This window comes from Leptonychotes weddellii, chromosome 4 (genome assembly GCF_054177405.1).
Source record: "Leptonychotes weddellii isolate Sample4059 chromosome 4, ASM5417740v2, whole genome shotgun sequence".
NCBI classification, from domain to species: domain Eukaryota; kingdom Metazoa; phylum Chordata; class Mammalia; order Carnivora; family Phocidae; genus Leptonychotes; species Leptonychotes weddellii.
This window is the reverse complement of record NC_138372.1, coordinates 92,713,647-92,720,934: the sequence shown is the minus strand read 5'-3', so window position 1 is coordinate 92,720,934 and position 7,288 is coordinate 92,713,647.

Below are 7,288 nucleotides of genomic sequence, written 5' to 3'. Positions count from 1 at the left end.
GACTGTAAAGATGAAAATTATAAAAGATTTTATAAAAGGAATTGATAAGAAGTTGCTTGAAAAAAGAAAATAGAGAATTTAAAAAAAAAAGGGAGAGAATGTGATCAGGCAGGAGACTAGAACAAAGCCATACACTAGAGATTTAGGGTATATTTTGATCTGTTAGAAGAAACTGTATCTCAGAATTTTAAAGAGAGAACAACTTATATATATATGCCAAAAATAAGGATAACTACTATGAAGGAATAGAATATGACTCTAAAAATGAAAAATAAAAATATTTTTTTAAAAAGTGGTTGATAAGATGTTGGTTGAAAAAGGGAAAAAGAAAAATTAAAAAAAAAAAAGACAGTTTAAAAAAAAATTAACTTTGAAAGACTAAAGAGTCATGGGGAAAAAGCCATGAATTCTATGTGCAGTATTCCCCTAGCACTGGAGTTCTGCCGTTCTCATTGATAGGTAAACTTGGTCTTGGCTGGCTGTTCTCGCTGATCTTCTGGGGGAGGGGCCTGTTGCCGTGGTTCCCAAATGTCTTTTCTGGAGGCGGAATTGCCCCACCCTTGCCCGGTCCGGGCTAAGTCATCTGCTGGGGTTTGCTCTCGGGAGCTTTTGTTCCCTGCAAGCTTTCCGTACAGCGTTGGAGGAGGAGAGTGAAAATGGCGGCCTCCCAACTCGGGCCCCGCTCCTCAGTGAGCCCCCAGAGAAAAGCCGCCAGTCACTCCCGTCTCCCCGGTCTCCGGCCGCACTCCGTGCTCACCCGGCCTGTGACCGAGCATTTCTGTCTCTGGCACCCGACTTGGTGCGGAGTCTCCAAACCCAACAGATCCCTGCGGTGCGCTCCCGTGCCGCTCCTCCCGGGGGAGGAAAGGGAGTCTCCCCGGATCTGCCGCTTGTTGGGTCCCTGCTGGAGGAGCAGTGGCCCGACTGTGCCGCGATCAGGGTCTATGGAAACCCCGAGCTGAGAGCCCGCGCCTTGGCTCCGTCTCTGCAGCCGGCTTCCCTGCTCCAATACCTGGGAGCTCTGCCGCACTCAGGCACCCCCAGGCTTTCTGTGACCCCAAGAGTCCTGAGACCACACTGTCCCGCGAGGTTTCCACCCCCCACTTAGCCACTGGATCAACGTCCCTCAGCAGAGCCGACTTCTAAAAGTCCCGATTTTGTGCTCCGCCGCTCTATCACTTTCCAGAAGCGGCGGACGGAGGCCCCCTCCCCCGCCGTCTATCCTCCGAATATCGCCTAGGATTCTCTTCTCTGCATGTCCTACCTTCCAGAAAGTGGTCGCTTTTCTGTTCACAGAGTTGTTGCTATTCTTTTCTTCGATCTCCTGTTGAGTTCGTAGGTGTTCAGAATGGTTTGATCCCTTGGATGTAAACTATCTTCTTGACCTTTTTCCTTACTCTTCCAAAAAGTGGTTTCAAATTATACAAATTTGGGGCACCTGGGTGGCTCAGTTGGTTAAACAGCTGCTTTCAGCTCAGGTCATGATCCCAGGGTCCTGGGACCGAGCCCCGCATCGGGCTCCTTGCTCAGCAGGGAGGCTGCTTCTCCCTCTCCCTCTGCCTGCTGCTCCCCCTGCTTGTGCATGCTCTCTCTCTTTGTCAAATAAATAGATAAATAAAATATTTTAAAAAATTATACAAATTTTAGGGACACCTGGGTGGCTCAGTTGTTAAGCATCTGCTATCTGCCTTTGGCTCAGGTCATGATCCCAGGGTCCTGGGGTCAGTCTGTGCGGGCTTGTTGCTCAGCGGGGAGTCTGCTTCTCCCTCTGTCTGCTGCTCCCCCTGCTTATGCTCTCTCTCTTTCTCTGACAAATAAATAAAATCTTTAAAAAAATAAAGTTATACAAATGTTATAAAAGCATCTGATAGCACCTAATACATAATGTCTGTTTACCAGAGTCTTAAAGCATTTTAGAGGTTCAATTAGGGCTTTTTATATTATTGGTATTTTCAGATTTTCTCAGCAGCATTTTCTATCTTTTTTCATAGAGCATATTGAAGAAAAGCAAGTAGTAATGTAAACTTGTTCAAAACCCAAACACATTCAGTAATTTAAGCTGAGGTTTTGCCATCTGTGGCAACAAAAATGATGGATGCCAACATAAATACACATCCTATTCCCAGAGTAATATAAAAATCTAAAAATTTTACTTTTGTAGCAATACTTTGCCATAAACAGAAGTACAACACAGTCACAATGAGGAGACTAATAAGAAAGGCAGTGTATCATACATAATTTACAAAAGTCACATCCTCCACAAAAGCATATTGTGATACAACCTCTCCCCAGCTAAAGGCTGGTAGAAAGCTAACAGCTAGAAGTCTATGAGATCATCACGGCCACGTAACTGGAAGGAAACAAAGGTGCTAAGATCATCGTAGGGCCTTGTAGGGCCAAGGTCCCTCTTGGTGTAGGGCCGTATCCAAAGATAGGTGAGTATTTTTGAGAAAATTCTGGTCTCAGTGCAGGTACACCCTGGTTTGTTCTCTGCCATGTGCCTGCTGCTTCCGTGGGGGAAGGTCTGCTGTTTCCTAGCTCGTTGGGTAAGTCTGCCTAATTCTGGGGTAGAATGTTAGCAAGACCTTTGGGTCATTAAAGATCTAAATCCGTGTTCCCCATTTAGTTTGACCAGTAATAAAAGTAGTAGTATCATTTCTCTACTTCGTTTGATCTGTTTAGAAGAGGAAGAAAGGATTGTTGTTGTGATCTCCTGAAGCCCCAGTTCAAAGCTGCCATAATAGTGCTGCATAAATAGTGAATAAAAAAGGGACAATGCTTCTGGGATTTGGTTCTCATTCACCTAAGGGCTCTGAGGTAGGCACATTGAAATTTGGGTTTGACTGTCAGATTTCCAGAACCAGAGGATCATACTCCCAAACAAAGTGGGGAGGAAAAGGTCCCACATCAGATAGTAATGGAATGAGAGGGTGGAGCAGGGAAAGGAGCAGGGAAAGGACAATCACAAGGGACTGATTAACAAAAATTGTGTCTTTGGAAGACAGGGAATTCATCACAAGAAAGGATTAACAGCAAATTGTGCCCCCTTTCATTACATTGAATGTCACAGTGGATTCAGTTTTCAGGCACTGAAACGAGGTAGGGCTGAATGAGTCAGGCTAATAATTTCTTTCTTTTTTTTTTTTTAAACAAGGAAGGATAACAAAGACAAGTAATAACTGAAATATCTGACCCTTATGATTGTAAAGAAAAATCACTCAGTGAGAAAGTTATTCACTAATTTCTGGAACACCAGTGTGAGTAGAAAAGATGGGTCCAGAAAAGAAGGAGCCGGAGGAATATGAGGGGGAAGCCAAGCAACAGTGGCAGTGGTTGAGACAACAGCAGCTAAAATCAGGAACTTGTAATGGCTGCTAAGAAAACTCAATCCACTTGGACTCCACAGAAGGGGAGGAGGGCTGCAGTTCTGAGGGACAATCTAGGTGGACACTCAGGGTTAAAAAAAAAAAAATCACCACCGAAGGCTTTTATCATTCTAGACTGGGGTGAGAAGAAATTGGGGTAGAGCTGGGTTGGGGGTAATGGGAGAGAGACTGAGCCAGGTGGAATGTAACCTCTACCAACAAACTTCATGTTTCTTTTGTTTGCTTTTGTATAAACCAGCACCTGCTATTCCTAGCCCATAGTGATTGAACAATAAATATTTTTTAAATGATTTTATTTATTTATTAGAGAGAAAAGAGTATAAGCAGGCAGACGGGCAGAGGGAGAGGGAGAAGCAGGCTCCTCACTGAGCAGGGGCCCAATGGGGGACTCAATCCCAGGACCCTGGGATCATGATCTGAGCCGAAGGCAGACACTTAACCAACTGAGCCACCCAGGTGCCCCAACAATAAATATTTTTAAATAACTAACTGGATAAATGAAGGGAATGGTTGACAGATATGTCTTCACTTTGAGAGTACCAACCCTGAATTGTGCTATATATAACCAATGCAGTGTTGTCCCAGTCTATGAGCATGCCATTCATTTGGTCATTTATTCAATAAATATTAATCGAGCATTTGCTAGGTTCCAGGTATGGGATACTAGACTCTGGGGAATAACACATGACTACTTTTTCTGACCTTAAAGGATTTGATTTAGAGGCTGGTAGGGGAAGGAAGAAATCTGTTAAAAATTTTTTTAAATTGGATAACATATTTTAGATGCTATCAAAACTACCCTATCCTCATTCCGCTCCTCCCCTCTCACCCCCTCTCCCCCATCCCAACCCCACCAATCTCAAACTCCAAGGGATGGACCACCTTGGCCTGCTGTCGGCCTGGCTTTCCTGACAAAGTAGGGAAACCACAGAGACGTGAAGAAAGAAGTCATTTCATGAGGTAGCTTCTAGAAGGCAGGGGCTTTCATATTTGAAGCAGGCTATCTAAAGTAATCTTATTTAAATAGAAGCCTTCACATTACTTACAATGCACACTTTGTTCTTTTCTCCACCTTCCTCCCCCCAGATCTGTACTTTCAATGTCTGGACCGTCTGCGTGAATGACACAGATAAGGTCTGTGAACGAATTCAAGGATAAAAAGACAAATTCCTGCCTCCACAAAGCTCGCACTGTAAGGTTTAGTCAGGGATGATAACTCAAAATAACCACCCGCACAGACGCAGGCAGGAACGCTTTCCAGGCCGGCCAGAGATCTCACCGGGAGCCGTATCCAAAGGGCGGGCGCCAGGGTGCGGGCCAGGGTGGAAGGCGGGACCGTTCTGGATTCCCTGGAGGTAGCCAATGGCCACCTGGGAGGCGGAGCTTTCGAACTGACTGGCATGGAAACTGACCAATCAGGAACGAATCTGGATGACCTGCCGAGGGAGCTCTATAAGAGCTCTGGTGCTGCGGAGTAGGAGATGAGGGCGGGAGCCCAGGGCAGCAGCTGTTTACTAATATGTAGGAAGGCATTTCAATTTTTATTTTTATTTTTTATTTTTATTATTTTTTAAAGATTTTATTTATTTATTTGACAGAGACAGACACAGAGAGAGCAGGAACACAAGCAGGGGGAGTGGGAGAGGGAGAAGCAGGCTTCCCGTGGAGCAGGGAGCGCGATGCCCGGCTGGATCCCAGGACCCTGGGATCATGACCTGAGCGGAAGGCAGACTTAACGGTTAACGACTGAGCCACCTAGGCGCCCAGGATTTCAATTTTTAAAATCACCAGTTCGGCTGTACTAGTGCATATGACTGGATATCAGGCCAGATATAGTGGCTTTCTATTCTTTTGTCTGCCAAGAGCCTCACCTCCTGAGAAATGCTTTTTTAATTTATGCAATCATTCAATTCAAACAGGAGCTGGTATTTACTGGCAGACCTCTTCTAAGCACCATAGTCTGTGGGTAGACGCGGGGCAAAGGTTGCTAAGACTGTTTTTATTTTTTTACTCATCTTCTTTACCTAACTTGTATCTGGCATCTAATTAGGCACTCAATAATTGTTTAAGAATAAATGGATTCAAGCCCCTAGCTATTGCTTCCTCTGATGTCGTTTGTAAAATCTCTGCAACCTTCTGACCCTTTAGGGAAAATCTCATCCTGTATCTGCAGCTTGATTTAAGTTTAGATATTGCATTACTTGGTTTCTTCAATAAGTTTTAAGAATTTGCTGGCAACTCTTATGATATTCAAGGCTTCTGTTTACTTTTTTCCTTTTAGTACAATGTTTACAGGCTCCAAGATTCTTGTACTTTTACCATTTCACAGTGTCATCAGGTTTCAGGCAGACAAAGAATAAGCTTTATAAATTTTAAAGTTCTAAACCAATGTTTCTTGATACCCCTTTTCCATTCGTTGTGAAAGAGTTGACTACCTTCCATGTACTGATCACAGTGTTCACCATTATTACACAGTCCTGTATTGCTCAAAGGACCAAAGGGCAGGAGCTCAAAGGTAATGCCTGTGTGTAAATAACATGATGCTGATCAAGTTAGAAGCAAAAGTCACTCATATTCCAGAGTTCCTGAGGTCTAAGTGTTGGGCAGTTTCATACAGAGACAAACTCTGGCCTTCTGATAGCTCATCGGTGAGCTAAGAAGACCACTGTCCTCTCTCTGGAATTATAATTTTAGTGTGTCTAAGAAGAAAAAAGTAAAAGGTGTGAGTATGAATGTTGTTTCAAGAACAGGTTGCCCCGGGATGATTCTGTGTTCCTCTATTAGTTAATTATTTTTTTGGTGTTGTTTTTGTTATAAGTAATAGAAACTAAGCAATAAAAAAGGACGGGGAATTTAGTATAAAGAAACAATGGTGACTTATAGACTCCATGAGCAGGAATGGTTATGGGCCTTGGGAAAAGCCTAAAGCCGGGAACAAGAAAGAAGCTGGGACTCTTGCTCCAAATCTGCTTCCCTCTGCATGCCTGCTATATTCTTCACTTTCTGCTTTTCTCCTCCACATTGTACCCTTTGTTAAAATATTTGATTTATGAATTCCTCATTACTGGAATTATTCCAGCAGAGGCTGAATTACTTTCTTTTGAGATTATGGCAGAAGGCTTGTCCTTGTTGAGTGGAAGGGAAGTTAGATTAAGTTATATATATGGGCTATTCTAAATGTAAGATACTATGATTTTACCAGTTTAGGCTCCCATATACACAAGGATTGCCTTGCATTTCACTTTCTCACTGTCTCCGTTTATAGTAACATTGATTTCTTTGTCTTATCTATATCCCAGTCCTTCATCTTTTGTGTGAAGTCAATCAATAGGTCTTATTGGATATACCTCCCAAAAGCCTCTCAAGAAATAATACTAGTTTTCTCCTAATAGTTGTGGAGCTGTAGAAAAGGTAATGAAAGCATGAGCTCTTTAACCTACAGATAAATATTAAGATAGAGTTGCATCATAATTAAAAGCAGAGGCTTTGGAGTTCAACCTCAGCTCAAATCTTGTTCCCAACTTTATTAGCTCTGTCACCTTGGAAAAATTACTCTTCGAGGCTTTTTCTCCAACTGCAAAGGGGAACCTAATATTAAGCAACCTTACTGGGTTGTTTGGTTAAATAACTAGTATCCATAAAGCACTTTCTATTTCTATTAATGCAAATGCCAATCAAATGCTTAATAAAGAGTAGTTACTAATATAAGTAATAATAAATACAACACTTGTATAACTTCTTCTTTTTTTTTTGGTTTACAAAACATGTTCACCTACATTTTCTCACCTAATATTCACAAAAATCCTGAGAGGTGGATAATATCCCCATTTTAGAAATAGGGACATCAAAGTAAAGAGAGATGGTAACACTTCCTCAAGTAGGATTATGTCGAGGTCTTTCCA